We start from the raw sequence: 26,059 nt of genomic DNA, 5'->3' as shown, positions 1-26,059 counted from the left end.
GGACTGGGGGCCTGGGCATGTTCTCCATTCATCTAGTCATGCTGTAATGCAGCCTGCAAGGAGAAAAGGGTAAGTGAGCATTACTGTTTTAGGTTGCTCAAAAGGGCTAGCTAAACAGTGATTGTGCACTTAGGGGGGTTCTACCACTCTCCCCTGCTCTTTAGCCCTCCCCGCCTCATCATGCAAACCTGCTGTAGCAGGAGGACAAAATAAGATGATAATAACATTACTTTATTATCATTTAATTTTTTCCTTTTTTTACTGTTTCAAGGCAGTGGAGCGACACTCCTCCGCCTTAGCGAAGGAGTGGCCACTGCCTCAATGAAGCATGGTCTAGCTACAGGGAACCATTTAGGCCAGCTGAACAAGAGTTATTTTATTTTTTTTTTGTTTTTTTTTTTTGTCCTCATAACCACCATGTAGACCAAAGTACCGGAAGGAATTAACGGAGAATAACTGTCTCAGTTTATGAAAAACTGGAAGGGACATGAGTCTAACGGGGGCCAACTATCCCTCAGCTTTCAACCGTATTCCAGAAAGGCACAGAGTCTATGATTTACCAAACTGTGGCAAACCTTGGGGTAGTTTTTTGCAGCCAGGTGGAGACCGGGCATGAACCGGTTAACGGCTGTTCCATTGGTACCAAGTATAGAAGCACCATTGGAGATCAATCATTGGACCCGGGGAAGAAAAAAAAAAAAAAAAAAAAAAAAACCCCGGATGAGTCAATGAAGCCACGAAAGTAAATACCAAAAGGCCCTTTTACTGTGATTACCAGATCTGGCCAGATCAGTAACCGAGATCTGCAATACTGAGTTTTTCCAATCCCCAAAAGTAGGAGGTAAAGGGTCTTTCCACTTCCTACAGATCTCTCTCCTTGCGAGCAGGATAGCGTAAAAGACTAGACATCTGGCAGTGTGTTGTACGCCCTCTAGGACTCCAAATACTATTAAAGGCAAATCCATGGTGACAGGACTTCCCAGTGATTCTGCGAGGGAATTGCTGATATCCTTCCAGAATGTGGTTAATACTGGACACTCAAAAAACATGTGTGTATCTGAAGCCGCAATCAAACCACATTTAGTACAAGATACTGACTGGCCGCCTGCAAATTTAGATAGCCTAAGAGGGGAATAGTATGCCCTATGCAGGGTAAAAATATGATTTCTGCGAAGCCAGGATGGCTTGACAATGTTCCACAGAAGTTCGAGCGAAATCTTCCAAAGATATTGTAAATTCTGGGTCATCAAGGCAGAGCCCCATAATGACTCTGGCAGAACAAAGTCCCCATCTGACTCCTCTAGAATGAAATTATACCATTTAGATATTTCTTTCTTTGCAGGACCGCTGCTTATTAGCTCAGAGATAAATGGACTATGACCTCCGAGTTTAAACTTATTCTTATTGGCAGGAGATGTTTTATAGGCAACAATCCAGCTATGGATCTGTATATATTTGAAACGTGAAAAATTAGGGCCAATCTTAGCTTGCAGATGTTCCCACGAAAGTAAATCTCCCTCGTAAAAGAGGTCGCCCCATACTTCCAGGCCTGCCTCTCTCAAAGGAGTTGCTAGAGTGTCTTCAAGCCAGGCTGGATTTTCAGGCAAGTCCCACAGCGGAGTTTTTTCGCAGAGATAATTTACTTTTATGGATTTCATGACTTCTGCCCATGTTCTGGCCAGACCTTGTAGAGTCTTCAGTTTAATTTTCTTAAAGAACTTTGGGTTACCAAACTTAAAAAGAAAGCCAGAATAGTTAATTCTTTCCCCATCCAACATGGCTGCATACATAAGACCCACACCTGAAGCTACTGGACCCTTCAACAGCATCCGTGAGTGAGATAATTGAAAGGCCCAAGCATAGATTTTTAGATCTGGAGCCGCCAGACCACCCTTATCACGTCGCCGTCTTAGTTTTTTCCAGGCAATCCGTGGAAGATGATTGTTCCAAATAAAGGATGAGATATTTGATTGAAACTTGGCTAAGGTTTTTGGGTCAAAGTATAAGGGAATAGTGTTAAATAAAAAAGAGATTTTGGGAAGAATAGACATTTTGATAAGATTGACTCTACCTATTAAAGAGAGAGGCAGGTGCGACCATGATTGGAGGAGCTTACGGCAATCCTTAATAACTGCAGACAAATTAACTTGGACTATTTTATTAATATCTTTTACTATCGTCAAGCCTAAGTATCGCATTGAGTTGCCCGGTTGAAGTTCTGCTGGAATGTTCTCATCATTCCAAACAAGCACATCAGTTTTGGCAGCATTAATTTCATATCCCGACACTTGTCCAAAAGCATGAGCCAATTTCATGATAGCCGGAAGGGCCGTAGTGACGTGTGATGTAAGAATAAGCACGTCATCAGCATATAATGCCACCTTCCTTATCCAGCCTTGATAATAAAAGGGTTGGATAGAGAGCTCCTCTCTTAAATATTGCGCAAAAGGCTCGATATAGAAATCAAAAAGTAAAGGGGAGAGCGGGCACCCCTGACGGGTTCCCCTAGTGATGTGAAAGGGGCTCGATAGATCACCATTGACGAGAAGGGATGCAGATGGACTACTATACAACAAGCCAATCACCCTACGAAATCTTTCCCCGACACCGAACTTGGCCAAAGCCTCCGACAGGTATACCCAGTTAACCCTGTCGAAAGCCTTGGTTGCGTCCAACGTAAGGGCCGCCAATGGGAGATTTTTAGAAGTTGCGATATCTATGGCGCCAATTAAATCATAAGTTAATTCATGCAGTTGTCTGCCCTTCAAAAACCCCTTTTGATCAGAATGAAGGACAGAAGGTGCGATCTCAGCCAGTCTTAAGGATAGAACTGTGGTGAAGATTTTATAATCCACGTTCAGAATGGAAATTGGCCTATACGACCCACACATCTCCTTGGGTTTACCCGGTTTTAAAATAAGGGTAATAGAGGCGTTATCCCATGACGTAGGAGGGGGCATTCCTTCTAAAAGAATTTGATTAAACAACTTGGTAAGGAAGGGAACGATCTCTGAGTCCAGGATTTTATATAACTCAGCTGGCAGCCCATCAGGACCGGACGCCTTCCCCTTCTTGCCTCTCTTTATGGCAGATCTCACTTCGCCCTCTGAGATGGGTTTATCCAACTCTTGGGTTTGTTCAAGAGAGAAAGAGGGTAGAGAAATATTATTCAACCAACTCTTAACCGCCTCGGCAGATATTGTTTTGTCTTCTTGATATATTTCTTGGAAGAATTCCCTAAATGCTTTCCTAATTTCCTCATCAGAAGAAAGATAGATGTTTCCGATTTTTATAGATGCAATGTTGTTCCGGACCTGATCTACTTTGGTCTTCCAAGCCAGTAATTTACCAGCACCCTCCCCATATTCGAAGTGCGCCAACTTACTGGCTTCCCATCTCTGTTGAACCCTCAGATTTAGAATTGAAGCCAAACTTTCTTTAAGAATCTGCAGTTGATTATAAAGAGGATCTAAAATAGATCCTGAAGCTGTGCTGTTAATATCTATCTCGTGTTGAACACGAGCCATCTCTGATTCAATGGAGGCAATTTTTTCCTTATAGTTCTTCCTCCGAAAGGCAGTTTTAGCAACAATCAGCCCTCTCAGCGTTGCCTTAAACGAGCCCCAAATTATTCTATTAGAGGCGGAGCCATTATTTAACAGAAAAAAGTTACGAGTCTCCGATTTAAGATATGAGATATCCTCCTCATTAGTAAGGAGAGAGCGATCAAAGGACCATGTAGTCGGGGTTTTTTCACTACGAATACCTAACACCAATTTAACCGCAGAATGATCTGAAAGATGTGAAGGAAAGTATTCTATTAATTTAACAGAATCTACCAGTCTTTGAGTGATCAGAATATAATCAATCCTTGACTTATGATGATATTTAAGATTCCGATAGGAAACCCCTTGCTGTTTTCCTGACCTTTGTCGCCAAATATCAACAAACCCGTACTGCCTCATAGCATCTAGAAGAACGGATCTAGTCTTAGACAGAACCAATGATCTATTATTAGGGGACTTGTCCAAGACAGGATCCAACACGATATTGAAATCACCGGCTAAAATTATAGGTCCTGAAATGGAAAGTAATTGGATAAATATTGTTTCCAAAAAAGAGGGGTCATCCTGATTCGGGCCGTAATAGCCAGCTATTGTAACAGAAAACCCGGCTATAAGAACGGAGGCTATGGCCCATCTGCCGGAAGAATCTACAGCCTGTGAGATCAACTTAGCTTTGATTCCTTTTTTGAAAATAATCGCAACTCCTCTTGTGTGAGAAGTTTGAGTAGTAGTAACCATAAAATCAATCCATCTATTCTTTTTAGTGAGGTCAGATAGTTCAGAATGGGTTAGGTGAGTTTCCTGCAACACCAGGACCTGCGCATCCGAGTCCCTCAGATATTGTAAAATTCTATTGGCTCGGGGCTTGGTGCGGAGGCCATTGACGTTCCAGGAAAGAAAGCCCACATCACTCATCTTTCAACCAGTAGACCATGATAAATGAACACTATATCCAGTATGATATTATTAGCCAAGTTAGTGGCTTGCTTCCAAAAATTATGTATGAAATGTAAATGGCCTTTCAAGAAACTACTATTTAGGTTATTGAGGACTTTTTTATATTTTTGCCACCCCCTCGCACTCACCCACTCGGAGTGAGAGCTTCCCCCCCCCCGTGAAGAACCCTTGCATTATCTAACCGGAACAGTGTCCAGTAGATAGTGCCCCACCGGTTGATCCCCTACAGGAAAGTTCAACCGCTTAATATTCAGGTGACTAATAAAGAGTGAAGAGATACAAAATTTTTATAACAAAGAAGATAATTAATTAAAAGTATGAGTCTTCTTGATTAGTGCATATATATAGTGCATATATAGTGTTTGTTATAGTGCTTATTATGTATAGGTGCATCAGCCTCTCAATTTTTATTTTGAAAAGAATGGAGGGTAAAATGGAAGGTCCTGTTAAGTATTCAGGGTTTATTAATGGACCCTAATTTTAAACCTTAGTGGCCCCCTTGCCCAGATCCATTAGTAATTCATCGGCGGCTTGCACGGACCTGATGTTAAACATCTTGTTGTTGTACATTACTTTAAGGGCTGCCGGAAACATAAGCTGAGCTGTTGCGCCTAATTTTCTGAAAGCATCCAAGCGCCTCCCAAATTCCCATTGCTTTTCCAGTGTTATTCTTGACAGGTCTGATCTTATCAGAAAGGTAAAACCTTTCCCTGACAGGGTCTTTTGTTTTAAGGCCATATTTAAGATGCGTTCCTTTAGAACATAAGTGTGAAAATTGACTAAAATTTTGCGAGGTTTAGACCTCTGAGGATTCAGTTTGAAGGGATCCCTGTGAACCCTCTGAATGTCGACCGACAATTCAACGGGAGTATATTCTAGAGACAATGCATCCTTCAATAATGAAACAATGTATTGTTTAATATCTGATCCTTCAGACCCTTCTGGAACATTCAAAATACGAATGTTCCCCCTTCTAGCATTGTTTTCAAGAGACTCCATCCTCTCGCTAAGAGCCAGATCCTCCCTTGTAAGCTTCTGTATATCCTCCTTCGCTTGATCCAAGTGAATTGAATGAATGCCGATAGTCTCTTCTAACACTCCAGTTCTTATAGTGAGGCTTTCAATTTTATTGTCGAGTGTTTCACAATAATTTTTAAACTCTAGTTGGTTAGCAGATGATTCCGCAAAGCCCTTTCTTATCTCCAGGGTAAGGGCTGAAAACATCTCCAGAACTGAGGCTGTCGTCATCGGAGGGGAAGAGGAAGAAGAAGTAGAAGTGGAAGGGGCCAACAATGAGTTGGGATCACAGAGGACATGGATAGCAGAGTCATCTGCTGCTGCTTCTGCATCTACACCCCCATCTACACCCCCAGATGCGCCTCCCAACTCAGTAAAATCTGATTCTTCAACCTCTTCCAAGTATACTGTTGTGCAGACTTGAGGTAAGCTCTGATCTTGGATGGACAAAGGCTGGGGCAGAATTTGAGGCAAAGATTGTTCTAGCAAGGGAGCCTGTGCCAGCAGTGCTGGCCTCTGCTCTATCTCTGGAACAGGCATTTTTTGTGAGCTTGCTGCTAAATCGGCAGTTACAACTGTTTCTATTTCTTTTGATGCCATACCTATATCGTCGTCTGTAATTTCAGGAAGATGTAAAATCTGAGGGACTACTTTAAAGTAGGAACGAAGTGAAGGCGTAATTATTGAACTTACTGGATACACTAATTTAGTATCTTTGGTCTTCACCTTGTTTTTACTCTTCAAAGTTGTATTTTTAGACTTAAATTCAGTGTTCAAAAAGGAAGAAGATTTTTTCTTAGAATATTTATTGACTGCTTTCCCGGCCTCGAACTCTTCTTCTGGGACTCCAATTTTGCTTGCTCCAGGTTTCTTTTTGCGCCCACGACCTCGACCTCTTTTGAGCTCGCCTTTAGGAGCATTAGGAGTATTAGGAGAGCTGCCTGTAGATTTTAATGTATCAGGGGTATTGGGAGTATTTTTATTAGAAGAAGCCTGTAAATTATCTCCAACATCAGTTACACATACAGGATGAATAGGGATGGCTTCTACCGATGAAAAGTCTGTGGGACTACCATTGCCCAGATCATACGCAGAATACCCCTCCACTACGGCTAAGGAAACAGGGAACTGACCTTGTAAACCTTCGTTAGATTTTGCAGTTATGACTGTTTTAGTAGATTTCTCAAAATCTAATGCACCTCGAGGAGAAAACAAGTATCTTAATTTTTTACCCTTCCTTAGCTCCAGCGCGGCTGTACAGATCCTCGGGCTGACAGTGGAAATAACTGGTAGCAAAGAAAGGCTTTCCAGATGGGGGAAGATGTATGGTAAACGACTGCTCTCTGAATGAACCGACAGGCGAGTGGGCGCTTTAATATCCAACCTCCCTCCTTTAATCAGAGTTCGAGAAAGGCAAACCCCCAAGGTTGATACATGAAAGTCACAATTGCCTGTGCTGAAGGAATCCACTTGAAGCCCGCCGAAATATTCGCTACCTCTGTGTTTGCCTCGGCGCCCGGCGTCTTCGACACTCACCTCACCTCGTCCGAGGCAGCATGGAGACAGAGAGAGGACATCGGAGCTCCGGCAGCCGCTCTGAGTAGAGCACACCATCCGTTCGGCAGAAAGGTAATTTCACCGTCAGAGCCACAGAAACAACAGTAATTAAACAAAAAAGCTCAATTTACTCGCGGAAATCTTCATAGGCAGTGTGCCGTATATGCACACTCATTCTTCATTGCGGAAGACGATCCTGCAGGGAAATCAGCACGGAGCACCGCGGCGAGCTAGCTTGCCGCCGCCATGTTCTTCCCCCCAAAAACGACTCAAGAGTTATTGTCTTTAAATCCTGGTTGCAAAGAGATGTGGAGTATCCTAGGAGAATGCATCATGTAGCAGAGGCAAAGTGAGGTCCAGGGGAGGAGATGCATTGCACAGCAGCGGTTTGGGGAGCTGCGAAGTGGGATGCAATGTCCATAATCGAAATGCATCGTGCAGTGGCGATTTTTATGGGCTATGTTGGGCAAGAAAATATCCAGCTGTTAAAATGCATCAGCTCTGATGGACTGCCATGGGGGATGCAAAGTCCTTGCATTAGGGAAGTCTGCTCAGTAAATGTGATTTGTTAATACCGAGGGTGAGACGTTGAACACCAAAGGCAATGCACCGGTTCTGCAGGAGATGTGCCCCACCACAAAGGAGATGCATCGGTTCTGCTGAATGCACAGGTGGGCTTGCAGAGCACCTTCAGGCATACTTTCAAGGGTCCAGGAGTGGGCCGTACTTTGAGTGTCACTGTTCTAGAGGGTTTACACCCACCTGAGGTGTCAGGTATCCCCTTCCTCCCTGTTCAGGCTCCAGCTTGTCTGGGGCCACAAAAGACCAGTGTCAAACCCTTTGTGAGAGTGCTCAAACAGAGCCTTTGTGATGTGCAAGTGTGGTGGGTGACAGCTCCTCCCCATAACTCAGAGTTACCCATCCTGACTACAGCAGTGTTCCCTTTTGTCTTACTGTCAGCATTACACAAAGACCAACTACCAGCTACACCTGGTCATGTGTCATTCGTCGTGGTGTCTACTGTGGCCCACCTTCTCCTGCAGCCCTGCAGAGTAAGGGCCATTGGAGAAATGGCTACCTGTCCGCCCACCCAATTAAGATGGGGGGCATGCAGCCATTTCTAAATGGTCGTTATCAACAGGCGAACCCTGGCAGTACGGAACAGTTAAATGAAAATAATGCTCCCCCCACCATGGGAAATGACTACCATGGCAAACAGAGTATTATATTTGTTACTTTCAAAAAGAGAATCCTGTTTCAAGATTTTCTGTTTGAAAATAAAAAATAAACCTGTTAGGTGCTGGGTTGCGTCATGCTGGTGCAACCTTGCACCAAACAGCGGAGAGCATTGACAGGAACCACAGTGACTACGGTTCCCGCCAATGCTTTTATAAATTAACACTAGCTTGGTAGTCCTTTATAAATTAGGCAGGCGGTCCCTATGCTATGGGGACCAAGTAATTTACTCTATCTCCATTGCAAAAAGGTGAGCCGTCTACATATATGTCAATCAGGCCCTAAATAATGAATCAAGTGCCATCCATACAGAACTTGTCACTTTAAGGGATGGTAAATCTGATTTGCAAAATGAGTAAACTGAATATTTTGTCCTACATTGGGCATACTATAAAAAAATCTTGTAATTAATAGAGAAGGTAATGAAAGAAGAGAAAGAAAAATGAACGATTGGTTATGTAGAGGAAAATACAAAAGAACACAATAGAGAAGAAAGATGTGTTGAGTAAATAAGAGAAAGTTTCCAAGATATAATAAAGGAGGTGGTAGGCACGAGAAACAGGGCGAGCGAAAGAGAAAGTGGTGAGGAGAGAGAGGGTGGAATCGGGAGAGATAGACTTTAATTTCACTACCAAGAGATTTCCTTCGCACGCGCATTTCCCAGCTGCCATAAATATTAATATTGCAGCACTAATTTTGCATGTACATTTCTGTCACATTAATTTTTATTTAAATGTTCCTTTAAAAGGAATTCAGCTAATCCGGTATGTACCGTTGTGATTACCCCAATCAGCAGCTGCTTTCCAGCAAACCCCCGCAGGCCGATAATTTTGAAACGCTATAACGATTCCCACCAACGAGCCGTGATGCCAGTGAGAAGCAAAGATTAAATACAAAAAAGGTTCCTTTTTTACAATCTTTTCAGGCGTCTGATCGTTTTCTTGAAGCCATGTCTCCAAAACGCAATTTTAGACTGTAAAGGACAAAAAAAAGGAGCGAAACGTCGAAACCTGCCTGATCACGCGGGCTGTTTCTCCGAGGTTTTGCCCCCAGGGCGGACAAGACAAGCTAGGATCTGGGAATCTACATCTACCCCTGTGGGGCTCGGTATTGCGGTGATTGACAGGACTTGTTGAACTTCCGCTAAATTAGACAACAAAGCGATAAAGACCTCAGTTCCTCCTCAACTACCCAGAGTGGGTGACTGTGAAACTGCAATACATACCTACTCTCTTCCTTTCATCGTCTAGCTCCTTCATGTTGGCCCCTGTGTTGAACTCTGACCCAGACAGAACTGAAACTGCCTAGCCTACTTTTCAAAGTCACGATTCTAAATATATCTGTTCTTTTTGTCTTTCCTGTTTGTGACTCGTAAGGCATGCTAGATAAGATGATATGGACCAAGAGTGAGGCTGTTGGATGTAGAGGTAAGAAGGAGATCTGTGGATTCTTTGAGGATTTTGTTCACGCTACACATGGCCCCTTTACGAGATTTACTATAATTGTCATGTTACCCGTATACCCCTAACATGAGTTATCGTTCGAAATTACGAAATCTCTTGGAATACTGATAATCTTGTGTATTTCATTTTGAGATTTTCGCTGTTCAAATTTGTATGAGAAGCACACTCCCGCCCCAGTTTATGTCGTGTCCCCACGCACTTTAAAGGTATATCCCCTACCTATGCATATGAGATTAGTCTTCTACCCCAAAACAATGGCTGGATTTATAGATTTCCCCCCAGCACCAGCTAATTTAGTTTATGATTTAGTGTCTAAAAGCATCAGAACACCAGAGTTTTTCCCCCTATGTTCACATTCTCCCATGTAGGTTGGTCATTTTGTAAGTAAATCTGTCCACCAAGAAAACCATGAAAGGGTAATAGCTAACTCCCTCTTCACGATGGTGCTTTGGGAATAGGTGACCAAGAGGTCAATACATGTTTTTCCACATACCTCCATTATAGAGGTAGATATTATAATACAATACTGTATTCGGTCTTCTGCCTTCCCAAGATCAGCGGCAGTAGAAAGAAAAGTAGGAATAAACGGGCTTAGTAGGGCATGGAGCTCCAGATTTTGTATATACTGGATATTGGAAAGTTGGTCTGAAGTCTAAATTAAGATGTTGGGGTATAGGTTATGGGGCACATGCATCGAAATATTTTGCGATCGCAAACAGTGCGAATCGCAAAAATTGGCCGTTTGCGATTGCAAAATAGCCCTAAGCAATCATCAAACAAATTTGCAGAATATCCCTGGTATTCGCAAAGATAGCGATTACCTAATTTGCGAATGCCTAATAGCAAATCTGTATTACCTATTCGCTATTTGGGAATCTCAAATACCTATGCATGAAAAAATCGCAAATTGCGAATGACCCAGGATGTGCAATTTTGCACTTGCAAAATAACACCAAATCAAATCAGGTGGTAACAAGGTGAAAACTATCTAATCAGGTGGGAGCCATTGGCAAAGTATTTAAACAGGTCTATAATGCCTCAGAATGCTTCACAATGGCAGCGCTCTACGTCATGGCAAGGAGTATGAGGCTATGAGCAGCAGCACAGAGAAGAAGTAGGATACAGGAGCGCATTTTCAGTGTGCGCATTACATTGTTGGGGCACCCAGAGGAAGACAAGTATAGGTTAAATGCAGGCATGATTTATGATTTGATAGCGGAATTAGATCCCCTACTGCAGGGTCACACTCGCAGGACACATGCCATCCCCACTGATGTGCTGGTCTTATGTTCACTGCACCTCCTAGCGTCAGGTGGCTTCCAGGGTGTAATAGCTGCAGCTGGAGTAGTTTCCCAAAGTGCCCTATCACGCCTTTTCAATGCATTGCTTGACGTCATGTTGCAGAGGATACACCACCACATAAGGTTTCCTACAACACCACAGGAATTGCAGCAAACCAAATTTGATTTCTATCAGATAACCCAACTTCCCCACGTAATTGGTTGCATTAATGGGATGCATATAGCTATATGTCCCCCTCAGTGAATGAGTACATTTACAGGAATAGGAAATCGTACCATTCACTAAATATACAAGTCATCTGCAATTCCAAACACATCGTTACAGACATAGTGGCTCGTTTCCCTGGCAGTACTCATGATTCTTTCAGCTTCCGAGACAGTGACATACATATTCGGATCTGTGACAAAATATCGATTCAAAAATATCTACCTACAAAAATATTGCAACAAAAATATTGATTACAAAAATATGGACATCCTATCTCTAACAAGGTAAGTACAAAAATATCGAAAAAAATATATAGATGTCCAAAATATCGCTTTTTAAAAAAAAAAATTTTTTTTTAATATAAACAAAATAATACTTATAAATGTAATAAACATAGTTAAAATATATTATAATATTTTAAATTAATAAATAATACATAATTTAATAAAAAACAAATAATAATATAGATATAATACATAGTGTATACTTCATTAATAATAACTCTCAAAAAATGTATTTTAATAACTTATAAATAAGTAACAATATAATACATTACAAATACATTTATACACATAAAATAATAATATAAATAAAAATTAATAAAAATGTAAAACAAATTAAAAAAAGTAATTAAATGTTGGATAGTGTAGGGGTAAAAATGACTATTCCCACTCCAGAGAGTGCAACAGTAGGGAAAGTGTTGGATAGCGTCGGGGTAAAAATTACTAGTCCAACTCCAGAGAGTGCAACAGTAGGGAAAGTGTTGGATAGCGTAGGGGTAACAATTACTATTCCCACTCCAGGAAGTGCAACAGTAGGGAAAGTGTTGGATAGCGTAGGGGTAAAAATTACTTTTCCAACTCCAGAGAGTGCAACAGTAGGGAAAGTGTTGGATAGCGTAGGGGTGAAAATTACTATTCCAACTCCAGAGAGTGCAACAGTAGGGAAAGTGTTGGATAGCGTAGGGGTACAAATTACTATTCCAACTCCAGAGAGTGCAACAGTAGGGAAAGTGTTGGATAGCATAGGGTTAAAATTACTATTCCCACACCAGAGAGTACAGCAGTAGGGAAAGTGTTGGATAGCGTACAGGTAAAATTACTATTCCAACTCCAGAGAGTGCCACAGTAGGGAAAGCGTTGGATAGCGTAGGGTTAAAATTACTATTCCAACTCCAGAGAGTGCAACAGTAGGGAAAGTGTTGGATAGCATAGGGGTAAAAATTAGTACTCCCACTCCAGAGAGTGCAACAGCAGGGAAAGTGTTGGATAGCGTACGAGTAAATTTACTATTCCAACTCCAGAGAGTGCAACAGTAGGGAAAGTGTTGCATAGCGTAGGGGTAAAAATGACATACTTATAAATAAACTAATATTTTAAAATAATAAAAAACGTAATTATTAAATAAATATAAACCATTTACCAGTACCAATGCATAATTATTAAAAACATGATTAGCAATAAATAACTAAAAAAATAAAATATAAATACCAATTAATAATAATTAATTACCAATTAATAATTAATTAACAATAATATAATTAACAAAACAATCAATTGAAATACATTATTACTTAATTACATTTAAATTACTTCCTACCCTATTCTCCTGTAAACCCATAACCCGCTACAGAACATAATTATCAATTAATTAATTGATTAAAATTAATTAACAATTAATAAAAATGAATTACCAATTAATTAAAATCTATTTTTAATTCCTAAAAATGAATAATTAGTTTAGTATAATTAAATTACTTCCCACCCTTTCCCCTATAAACCCATAACCCCCCACAGAACATAATTATCAATTAATCAATTAATAAAAATTAATTACCAATTTTTTTAAAATTAATTACCAATTAAAATTAATTTATAGTTCCTAATAATTAATAACTAATTCTTAAATTACTTCCCACCCTATTCCCCTATAAACCCACAACCCACTACAGTACTAAAATACAAAATGTGCTTAAATTACATGAATAAAAATTAAAAACATAATAAATACATAATAATATACATAAAAATAATATAAAATAATATAAAAATAGAAATTAGTGACATCGAAATTTCTAACATCGATATTACTAACATCGATATTAAAAACATCGCTATAACTAATATCGATATTAAATCTATCGATATAACTTACATTCTATATTATGTCCCTTCGATATTTAAACATCGACATTATTGTATGTCGATATTTAAAAATCGATATTTTGTCTGCATACCACATATTCATCCCCTTGGGGGTGAATTTGGCGAAGGATACCTGCGTGGTAAATATATATAACAATGACTTGCAGACTTCTGCTCATGGTGACACATAGTGGTGAGTAATCGTTTGCTATCTACCCTGTAGGTCACAGCGCATACGCTGTGCGGTCCTACATACTGATGCCATACCTCAATCCAAGTACCCCAAGTGAGCAGCGATACACCGCAGTGCACATTTCCACCCGCAATGTGATTGAGCGGACCTTCGGCTTACTTAAATGTTGATTCCTCTGCCTCCCCAAAACTGGCGGGGCATTGCAGTACAGACCAGATACCTGCTGCAAAATTGTGGCCACTTGTGCCATGTTGCATAACATTGCAACTTCAAGAGGCATACCCCTGGAACTATCAGACAGCGAGCCTGAGGATGACAATCAGCCAGGACAACTAACACAAGCAGCACGCGGGACGAGCACAGCAGAAGGGGAGACAGAGGCGTGCAGAAATTGCACAGTATTATTTTTACGGTTGGTAAACATGAGAGGAAACACTACATACTTTCATTGTTTCTGTTCTTTAGTATAGAGAAAATGAGGTTGTGTTCATGCACACATACCAGGTGCAAACTTGCATTGTTACAGTCAAAATTAAACAATATGATATTGCCATGGAGCTTGAATGTCAGTCCAGACAAATGACACAATACTGGTTACCTCACCAGATTACAGTTTTTCTTTCTACGCCAAACTACTTTCTGCAACCACGCACTCCCGTGGGTCGTTCTGTAGGCTCTCTCACATCCCTTGTGTGTGCCTCCTGCATGTTGTTAATGGTGCAAAGAGACTACTTAGGCTAGAGGCCTCCTCACTCTCTTCTCCGCCCAGTACGTTGTTTACCCCAACTGCAGCATTCTGTAATTGCTCCATGGCATTGGTGACCTGTATGAGTCCCCTGGCCACATTCCCACAGCAATGGGTTATTTCCACATGCATGCCCACAGCATGATGAGACAGCAGAGCTATGGTTTTGCTCAGGTGGTTGATGGCCCTAGGGTAGCCATCTACGTGCCCAATCAACTGATAGTGCCTTTTGTGCTGGAACACATGGTCTTCCTGCAACATTTCATAACTCATCGATGCCCCCTCTGTCCTTCCACCACTGCTGTAGTGAGCTCCTTTATGCTGTCCCTCATCTCTGCCATGTTTGTAGCTAGGGAACCAAGTAGTGCCTGCATTAATCACATGTGATTGCATTGCAGGCGCTGCACCTTCAACATTTGGCTCTCCAGCCCACCAAAGTTATTGGAACCATCATCCTCAGCAGCTACCATTTGAGCCCTTGCCCTGCACCTCCGGTTGTGGACATTGCTGCGCTGCAACTGTGATTGGGGTCTTGGTGTGGATAAAAGCCCAGCCTGTGATGTCTGAGGGTCAGGTTGGCTCTCCTCTTCTGGTAGGCAGTGGAGGCACTGTGGTCCTGCGTCTTGTGGGTGCAGGTATTGGGGTTGCTGTGGCCACTTTTGTCTCCTCTCCTGACAGGGCCTGAGTCTCCAGGGTGTCATGGCCTTCCCCTTCTTAAGACTCCTGCGCAGCTGCATCTGTGATGTTAAACTGTGCAAAATCAGTTTTTTTGTTGGACATTGCGCTTTGTGTGGTTTAATAAATGTATTTAGTAACTCTCAGTGTCTAGATATTTCATTTGCATGTTGTACTTGAAAGCATCTATGTTTTTTTAGCCCTACTTGCCTTTCCTATTGGAGTTGCTGTCTGCTAGTCCCATAATGCATGTGTAGTAAAATGTGGACTGGAGTAGGATCCGCAATACTAAGCCTGATCTGATTTAAGTTTAAAAAAAAATATTTAGCATTGAATGAACATTTGCATGCATCTTATCTTGTGAAGTACTGGCCTGTGCCAAGGTGTCTATCTCTGTGAATCCAACTACAGCTTCAGGCTGAAGGGTTGACTCCACCAGGTCCTCCAGGGGTGTATTGTCTGTTTGTGTGGATGGTCCTCCTCTAGTCTTCCTGGCATCCCCAAGCCTGTCAGAAACCTTTTCCTTGGCATGGCTCTGCAGGTCATACCTGCGCTTGCTCAGATCTTTGATCGAACACTGTGTGTGATACCCACTGCATTGATCCTGGATTGGATTGCAAGCCAGATTTTTCTTTTCTCAGACTCAGGGGTGTGGAGTGGCTGCTTCCCAAAGAGCTTATCATGGCTCTTTACAAAGTCCTCAATGAGGACTTCAAGCTCCTTCTAGCTGAACTTTAGCTTCCCCTTGCGCTGTGCTGCCTTCTCACTTTTTCTCAAAGCCATTCTGGTGTCCTTGCACAGGTTCAGTGTGAGAAAATGCTTCCTTTTTGCTGTGCTCCTACAGGTCTGCCTCCTCCTCAGTCTCTCTCAGTACACAGGTGCCAGCATGGGCTGCATCACTTCCTGGTTGGGATGTAATAATGCTGCCTCGGAAAACCGGACTCTCTATTTGCGATTTGCTAATTGCATATTCACATTTTGGTGATTCGGTATTTGGCAATCGCTAATAGCAATTGAAATTTTTACCTATCCGCTAACATTTTTTAAATTTTTTGATGCATTGACATTTGAAAATTGCTATTTGGTAATCTCAAAATTGAACTTTGATGCATGTGGCAGTACATGTGTAGTATTTACCCTAAACTAAGTTAGCTTCTGTGGACCTGATAAGGAGCACGTTATTATTCTTCTCTATATTGCCCCCACCTCCCTGAAGTTTCCAATTCTGGGGATATCTTTAATTCCAGGTTCAAGGGGCAACATCTGTGGGATATGGGTTGGGTTTCCCCTAAGAAAAGAGGAATTACAAAGGAAACAGTAAATTCCACATTTGATTCCAAAGGTGATTCCTCATTTATCCCTGATATTGCACCAGCACGGTTGGGCTGCTTTTAGCAGCCAAAATGTCTGAGTAAAAATACTGGACCAACACTGTTCCACAGTGCTCATAGTTCTGATGTGGTTGGTAGCGCCAGGTGCAAGTTAAATGATGCCCCAAAGTGTTACAAATTAGATGTTGAAGATGTTGTATTTGAACAGGGATGCATGCATGTTATGTTGAACTTTAAGTTCTCATGTGCCTTTCCCACAGTACAAACCTATTTATGCAATTTTCCCCAAAATGGAATCTCTTGTCCTGTGCCTCATTTTCTTCAGGGCAGGAGCCAGGCACTTGAATCGTCTGGACCAGTCGGTGTTGATGTTACAAGGATGAAATATGTTCCTATCTAAAAAAGAGCCTTGGTGAGTAGGCTTCTGCATCTCTGCACTGCAGTTGGAAGTTTACTTCCTTACAACCTTGGGGAGCGTATTTGAGACACTACAAGGAGGACTTTAAATTCAGAAGTAAGCAGGGACTGTGAAATGAAAACATAAAAAAACTATGATGGTGGCTCGATCTTTCGACAACGAGATGCCAGTGACAAATGGGTTCTAGTAAGACCTCCGCCCAGGACCAGAAATTGAAAGTGAACTCCTAAAAATTAATAATCTGCTACTCAGTGACTGAGACATAGGTGGAATACGCGCATACTTGGCACCAGTGTTAAAGTACTTACTTCGCTGGATAACTCTGCAGCATTTCACCTAACAAAGTATCATGATTTCTAATTCAATCCATCTCTTTGCTATCCTGTCTTTGGGACCATTACCCCTAGATTACCCACACTCTTCCCTCTTCCTTTCCCTCCAACACTCTGCTCCACCCCCTCATTCTCTCTCCTGCTCCCTCCTTACCTCTTGGTCAAGATCCAAAGACCAACTAGTCGCAATGCAGTGCAGCCAGCGAAACTCGTTGTAATGCAATTGTTAACCATTACTGGGAGGTGTATCTGTGACTGTTGGACATCTTTAAAATATGTGGTTCTGTTATTGTTAATTTTTTTGACAGATGCAAGTCATGTTTATGTTATTGTGAAACATGCACCATACCATGTTAAAGCTATGTTCTCCAATAGTAGCATCCAATTCTTATAGAACTATGGGGCATATTAGCAAGATTATTGTAAATAAAAAAGAGAGAGAGGGTGTTTAAGTATGGGTAGGGAGGAAACTCCTGGTCCCCTAGTAAATACTATCAGAAACAAATGGAGGAGTACCCCCGTGAGGCTATAGTAGAATGAGCCTCGGAAATCAATTGTATTGTGGTGCACATAGTGCCCACCCAACCAAGGACAGCAATAGTCCTTTGAGAAGACCCCTCACTCACCAACCTGGTTGGTGACATGCTTCATCATCGGGGTCCCACCCCGAAGGCCGAGTGCCAACAGGGTGTGCTGCGACACCTGATTACAGTGGAGCGGGTATTTTTCTTTTTATATGTGCAGTGAGATATTTTAAAAGTGAGTGATTTTAAAAGGTGTCCAATGCTACTCGTTCCTGGACTTTATTCCGGAGTGACTGAACACCGAGTATAACATTTGTAACACCTTTGTCTAATTAGGTAAGCTGCGGTTTTTGAGACGTATGGTGTGTTAAAAAAGGCACATGTGTTATGTGCTTAAAATATAGGTCTACATGTTTCAACCATGTTAATATTATCGGTTTTCGTCAGGACCAAGCTGAAAGATCTGGGTGGTGCACACACGCTAAGGCGTGCCCTGCCCTCGATCAATGTGTAAGCAGGAACCACAAAATTGTGGTTCACACAAAAAGAAATAAAGCGGTCTTCTTTCCGGGTCTGGAAAAAAACCTGCAAAATAAAAGTTGTAGGAAAGGGTACAGTACCCATATCCTATTTTGGAAATGGTATATTGACGACGTCCTAGCCATTTGGCAAGGACCTGAAGACACTCTGCTTGCTTTCAACGAATGGATCAACTCCCGCGATAAGAATCTCAAGTTCACATGTGTGAAGGACCGCTCAAGCATGGTGTTCCTTGACCTCGAAATCAGCAATGAGAATGGCCGTCTGGAAACCATAACACACTACAAACCAACCGCCAAGAACAATCTCCTACGGTTTGAGAGCTTTCACCCGAGACCCCTACGAGAAAATCTCCCTTACGGCCTGTTTTTGAGAATCCGTAGAAACTGTAGCAAGACCAGTGACTATAAAGAACAGGCCAAGGATCTAACCCGCAAATTGCAAGACCGAGGTTATCCTGACAAGATTCTCAACAAATGCCAGAAACGTGCCAGCAACCACCCGCCAGACGCATTACTGGAGAACGTGGAGAAAATCACCGGGAAGGCACCTTCAACGTGCGACACCACATATAGCACTGTGTCAAACCAGGCGACCAAGGCCATAAACAAACACTGGTCTATTCTAAATACAGGCAAAATGAAGTGGGAAAAACCACTATTCACATTTAGAAAGGCTAGGAATATTAAAGATAGTGTGGTCAATACTAGACCATTTAAAAACCACTCGGACAGTACAACAGTACTCCATGCATGGGGCCTTCCTAAGGTCACTGGACATTACAAATGTGGGAACTGCAGCGTTTGTCCACTAACTATGAATACTAAAACACTAGCATTGGAACACGGGAAGGTTTGGACCATCGGGTGCCAAACGAACTGTAATAGTGACAACGATTCATAAAAGGGGGTGGTGATGGACAGAGTATCTGAATTAAGCAGAACACTCCTACCCATGTCAAAAGATCAGGGCTTGATCCATCACCGTTTTTTAGCTCACTGCACCATCCCAGCTCAGAACCTGGCTACATGCAAATTAGTCTGACCCTGGCCCAGTGCATCATGGGAACAGGGCAGACCAAACTACCAAGCCAATTCTTTACTGGAATGGTGCAATGAGCAAGGGACTCACATCTGAGTATACCCTACCACACGTATGGTGGCCAAAACGATTCATAAAAGGGGGTGGTGATGGACAGAGTATCTGAATTAAGCAGAACACTCCTACCCATGTCAAAAGATCAGGGCTTGATCCATCACCGTTTTTTAGCTACGATTCATAAAAGGGGGTGGTGATGGACAGAGTATCTGAATTAAGCAGAACACTCCTACCCATGTCTAAAGATCAGGGCTTGATCCATCACCGTTTCAGAGCCAGGTTCTGAGCTGGGATGGGGCAGTGAGCTAAATAACGGTGATGGATCAAGCCCTGATCTTTGGACTGGGTAAGAGTGGTCTGCTTAATTCAGACACTCTGTTCATCACCACCCCTTTTTTTGAATAGTTTTTGGCCACTATAGGTGTGGCAGGGTATACTCAGACATGAGTCCCTTGCTCACTGCTCCATCAGGATTCAAGCAAGCCGGGCCGACGAGGCTGAAATGCCAGAAACCGGTCCCCGGTAGCTTGTATCCTTTCTGGTGAAGAATTGGCTTGGTAGTTTGGTCTGCCCTGTTCCCATGATGCACTGGGCCAGGGACAGACTAATTTGCATATAGCCAGGTTCTGAGCTGGGATGGGGCAGTGAGCTAAATAACGGTGATGGATCAAGCCCTGATCTTTGGACTGGGTAAGAGTGGTCTGCTTAATTCAGACACTCTGTTCATCACCACCCCTTTTTTTGAATTGTAATAGTGACAACGTCATATACAGAATAACCTGCCCGTGTAACCTCCAGTACATAGGAATGACCAGTAGGAAAATAAAACTCAGGATCTGCGAGCACAGGAGCAGCATCAGGTGGAAGAAATCCATGACTAAATTAACTGAGCATTTTCTCACATCCGGTCATTCTCCTGACGACCTGAGATGGACCATTATAGAGCAAATCACCCCCGGCAACAATCAGAACCAGCGCTTGTTCGAAAAGGAACAAAGATGGATTTATAGGATTTCCACGCACAAGACTGGTCTTAACGACAATATACCCTGGAATTCCATCATGGGATGAATGTCCATCTGCATGTGAACTCTACCAAATAGGCCTCCTAACAATCAGTCCCGACTTTTTCGTTTTTTCTCTGTATCATCACCTAGATCCCAGATACAGGGTGTTCAGGTGAACCTTAATAGACTGGCAGCACTCATGATCATAGCTGCCTTATGTACTCTTGGCACCCCCTGTGCCAGAATATACCTAGCTTTACCAGTAACCTCCTGATCTGCTTAATACACTCCGTGTTGGTCCCTCCCGAACATTATTTAACGTTTATGGGCCCTTATTTACATCAATGATCATCAGTGGTGCACTAACTGTCCTGATCATTTTGTAAATCCACATTCACAACTCGCTGTCAAAACTTTATTGAAGATCGATAACAGTATAAGCAACGTTACCATGACTACCCACGGCCTTCGTGCCGTGTCAGCTGACATCAAGCGCCATTGGCTGTTGGGTCCCACGTGTTCCCACTGCGGCCTAATCCCATTGGCTGCCGGGTCCCACGTGTCCCTTCTTTGGCTGAATCCCGGAAGTCGAGTATTCGCGTTATTAACAGCGCATACGCTTATCGCCGGTCACTACCAGCGGGGCTCAATGATGGTTACCAAGTAGTTAATAGACCTCCAGGATCCTGCCACAAGTAAGTTTGCGGTGTCGTGTTGGCGACTACTCACACACGAGTACGGCACTCCGATTTTGATTCTATCCTTTGCCTTCCGACAAAACAGATTACGTGAGCGATCCGCCTTTGGAACCGGGACGCCCATGAAGCAAATAGTTTCTTTACTCTGAGTAAACCTGCTCCTAATGATATGAGAATACGTGTGATGTTGTGTGTGGTCCACGGACTGCACGTTGACAAAATCTGACCAGCACATAGTTTTCATTCCCTATTTATCGCAAGATTGTTTAAGGTGGTTTTAAGGTGTATATTTACAGTTGTGTGGGCCACTCTTTTGCCCTGACACGTGATCATTTGTTTCACCCTCGTCCCTCATCACTAGATAATAGTTTGTATTATTTATATGAATGGGATGTATTGTTTTTACAAACACGTATGCACACTATGGGAAATGTGCAACTAGTGCGGGTCACTCGATCACGCACGGCCCTCTGTGCATATAGTGAGAGGGACTTCCATGACTTTGACACTCTCAGTCTGGTTGTCACCTTGTAGAGCCCGTTCTTGCATGTTTGTCTGTTAATTGTATGACAACCTGTTTGTCGTTTGTTATTGTGGTCCCAACCCCCTTTCCTAAAACTTTTATTTTGCAGGTTTTTTTCCAGACCCGGAAAGAAGACCGCTTTATTTCTTTTTGTGTGAACCACAATTTTGTGGTTCCTGCTTACACATTGATAGAGGGCAGGGCACGCCTTAGCGTGTGTGCACTACCCAGATCTTTCACCTTGGTCCTGACGAAAACCGATAATATTAACAGGGTTGAAACATGTAGACCTATATTTTAATCACATAACACATGTTCCTTTTTTAACACACCATACGTCTCAAACACCGCAGCCTACCTAATTTGACAAAGGTGTTACAAATGTTATACTCAGTGTTCAGTCACTCCGGAATAAAGTCCAGGAACGAGTAGCATTGGACACCTTTTAAAATCACTCACTGCACATATAAAAAGAAAAATACCCGCTCCACTGTAAGCAGGTGTCGCAGCACACCCTGTTGGCACTCGGCCTTCGGGGTGGGACCCCGATGATGAAGCATGTGACCAACCAGGTTGGTGAGTGAGGGGTCTCCTTAAAGGACTACTGCTGTCCTTGGTTGGGTGGGCACTACGTGCACCACAATACAATTGATTTCCGATGCTCATTTTACTATAGCCTCACGGGGGTACTCCTCCATTTGTTTCTGATAGCATATTAGCAAGAACCTCGTTAAAATTATCGCAGTTTTAGCGGCATGAAACTGCCGCTAAAATGGCGATAATGGGCTTACTAATATGCGTTATAGAATTCCAATAGAAGCCCAGGTTAGATGTCCTGCACATCTAACCTGGGCTTCTATTGGAATTCTATAACGCATATTACCAAGCCGTTTATCACAGTTTTAGCGGCAGTTTCCTGCCGTTAAAAAGGCGATAATTTTAACGAGGTTCTTGCTAATATGCCCCTATGTTTCTAATACGTAATACAACATGCTAGAAGACCTTCCTGTACCCTCTCTCACAATCACCAGGAGTGCCTTCGGCCAGCGAAGCAGACCAGAAACTCCTCACCTGTTGCATTTCTCATAAGAGATCACATGTCTGACTATCCTGGCAAGTTCTTTCAACCAGAATCGGTGAATGACCTCTTAGAATGGTATGGCACTGGCTAGTATTAAGGTTCTGCTAGAAATAGTAGAAAGGGCTGCTTGGTTACTTTGATATTATTTTGGCACAGAAGCTAATGGCTGCCTTTGTTTTATGGTAACAGCGTTGGTAAAGTTTTGCACTTGGAGAGTTTTTTGCTGCAATGGATTATGTGGATCCTGACAACCCAATGGAAGTTGACACTCGCCGATCTTGTGTTTAACTCTCTCAACCACGTTACAAGTAAAACTGTGTTCAGGATCACATAAAAGTCACTTTATGAACCCTAGTGGCTGGGTAGAATAGCCCAGGGTTGCACACTGTTTAATACTTAGCATATGTATTTGCATAGAGAGATCAGGGGGGGCTTCAGTGTAATATTACAGTTCCAGCGAGTGATACACGAAGAGCTCTCAGGATTCTTGGCCTTGTAGGCTGCTTCAGGTCTGATGCGTGAGGGAATGGCACGTGTGCTTCTGAGAACGGGGACAGGCCCAGTCTCTTTACATTTAGAGCGGCCCAGCCCTGGATCAAAGATCCGAACTGAAGGGCCCGGGAGGGCTGCCCCCTCCAGCAGTGCGAGATGTAGTGCAATCAGTGTGGGGGAGGGTGCAGGGGGGCGACTCTGGAGGATGGCTTCCTGCACACTGCTTTCCGTCTGCTGCCAGACAGTGTGCTCTGCTGATCAGTTTTGCACCCGCTGATTCTCCAATGTGACACTTTGGAGGTGAAAATTGAGCCCAGGCTTTTGTGAGCTCCGGTCTCTGAAGGGCACTCTCGTTTCCTGCGAGCGCCTGCAGGGTTATCCCCCAAGGAAACAGCCCACTCTATAATCTTCGTGAAAGTACATCTCGCAGCTAATATTCCCCCGGCAGCAGAATGGATGAAAATATTGCACGTGGCACTAGAGATGTACTTCTTTAAACTGAGAAATATAGTTCATCATAATCTCAATATTAGTCGTCTATTTCTCTTTTATTTAACTGGTCCGATGGTTCTAGGGATCACAGGGGTCAAGAGTAACTGTAATGAGGTTGGCATGCGGTAAGGAGACCAGTATGAATCCAATCAGAACAAGCACTGGTAAATGCATTTGGTTTCGGCTATGTGATTAATAATAAGCTGTTTTTGTTTTAAGTTGCAGCTTGCTGAGTAGTTGTACAATAGGAGTTACAGAAAGTCTGTTAAAGTGTTATGACCTGTTTATGGGCAAAAAGGCAATATATTGTGCTGTTACTAGTGGTATAGTGCGGGTACGTAATAGAACTTTTTTGAGAAAATGAAATGAGAGAGAGAAATAATAGAATTAATTGATGTAATAGCAATATTATGTGTATCGAGGAGTTCAGAAAACTTTTGACCCCGGTACCTCTGCACCTGCTGCACCATTCAAATCATGCCCCTAGTTCCTGCAAGACTGCATTTGTGACTGTCTGTTTAGTAGTAAAATATGGGTGAAAAGGACGTTATGTCATCTGAAAGAAGAAAAATTTGAGAAAAGATTGAAAACAAAGCGCAAGAATGACGGAAATGAGAGATATGAATGAAGAAGTAATTAAGGAAAGATAAAGAAAGCGGGTGAAAGGATAGAACGAGAAAGAAATGAAAAAGGAAGGAAAATTTAATGAGAAGAGAACAGAGCTCCTGAAGGGTGAGAAGGAGGCGGCAGTAAAGAAAGCATTGGAAAGGAAGAAAGGCCTGAAAATGGAGCAGCGAGGAGGAAAGTCCGAGCCTTGGTGCAGACGGGTGCTCCTGTCTAAATATGCTTGGTGGCTGTAAAGTAAATGTTTCCTTATGACTACGTGGCGGCATGGTGGGGGCAGGGGGCGCCTTCTGGTTTGATGAAATGGAAGAAGTAATTATAGGGCAGGCAGAAATTGGAAAAGCGCTAGTGGGCTGCACCCAGGGCTACAGGACATGAGGCATCCCCAAGGGCCAGGCAGAAGTGAATGTAACACTGAGTAAGTGCCGGGATGAATGTGTTATGTTAAATGGATATTTGTAAAGCGCGCAGCTACTCAATTGAGTGTCCCGGCGGGTGAGGCAGGGTGACAACATTGGCTGTGCGCTATGACCACCAAATTGAGTATTATAGCTGGAACAACCAGGTTTTCAGTGATTTCCTGAATGCAAGTAGATCCTGCATCAGTCATAATTCCACCAGCAGATTGTTCCACAATTGCGCCACTTGAACCTGGAAGGAGCGTCCCCCAATCCGCGCTCAGTGGTATTTGGGGGTTTGTGCCAACTGAAGTGCTGAGGACCTTCGTGTGCGGTGAGGGAAATAGAATTAGACCATCTTCACAATGTACCCGGCACCTATGCCATGGAGAACCTTAAAAGCCAGAACCATGGCCTTAAAATGGATCCTCTTGCGGACTGGGAGTCAATGCAGGGATTTCAGCTGTGTGGACATCTGTGCTCTGGGGCCAAGCATGAGTATTGCCCTGGCTGCTGCATGCTGGGCCACCTGCAGCCTTTCCAATAGATACTCGGGCAACCCTAGGTATAGTACATTCATGTAGTCCAACCTGGAGACTATTAGTGCTTGGACCACCGTTTTCTGTGGGTGATCGTCAGGAGAGGCAGAACCTGCTTTAGCATCTTCAGCATGCCACAGCAGGATCCGGCCACTGCCTGGATCTCAGCCTGCATGGAGAGATTCTCATCCAACTTCACCCCTAGATTTTTCACTGTCTTTACGGAAGTTAAAGTTGGGGGACATGTCCGCTGGCCACCAGTTACGCCAGGCATTACTTGGGGGATGGCCAAAGAAGATGATCTCCGACTTTTCAGGATTACATTTAAGCTGGTTACACTGGAGCCAGGAGAACACTTCTGTTAGGCAGCTGTTAATCATGTCTCCAATAAAATCTGTATCTTTATTGCAGGTAAAGAGCAACAGCGTATCGTCGGCATACAATACAATTTTTGCTCCATGGCCCTCGGCAAGAGTCACTAAGGGTGTCATATATATATTAAAAATGGTGGGGTTCAAAATAGAGCCCTGAAGGATAGGGGCAGCAAAAGGTGGAGACCACACTGTTTGCTAGCGATCCTTTAAAAAGGAGGCAAACCAGTTAAATACCGTACCCCCAAAACCACACTCTCGAAGTCTCAGCAGGAGTCAGTCATGGGGGACGGTATCCAAAGCCACAGATAAGTCCAGCAATATCAGTACTGCCTTGCCACCCCTATCCACAACATCCTTTATGGCTTCTGATACTTCCAGCAGTGCTGTCTCAGTGCTGAAATTTGTCCTAAATCCAGACTGACTCTGGTGGAGTAATGAATTAGTTTCGACAAATGCTGTGGTGGCATGATTCACCACTTTTTCCAGGGCCATAGAAAAGAAAGGAAGCAGAGATATTGACCTATAA

This window comes from Lissotriton helveticus, chromosome 7 (genome assembly GCF_964261635.1).
Source record: "Lissotriton helveticus chromosome 7, aLisHel1.1, whole genome shotgun sequence".
NCBI classification, from domain to species: domain Eukaryota; kingdom Metazoa; phylum Chordata; class Amphibia; order Caudata; family Salamandridae; genus Lissotriton; species Lissotriton helveticus.
Note: the sequence above shows the minus strand (reverse complement) of the source record.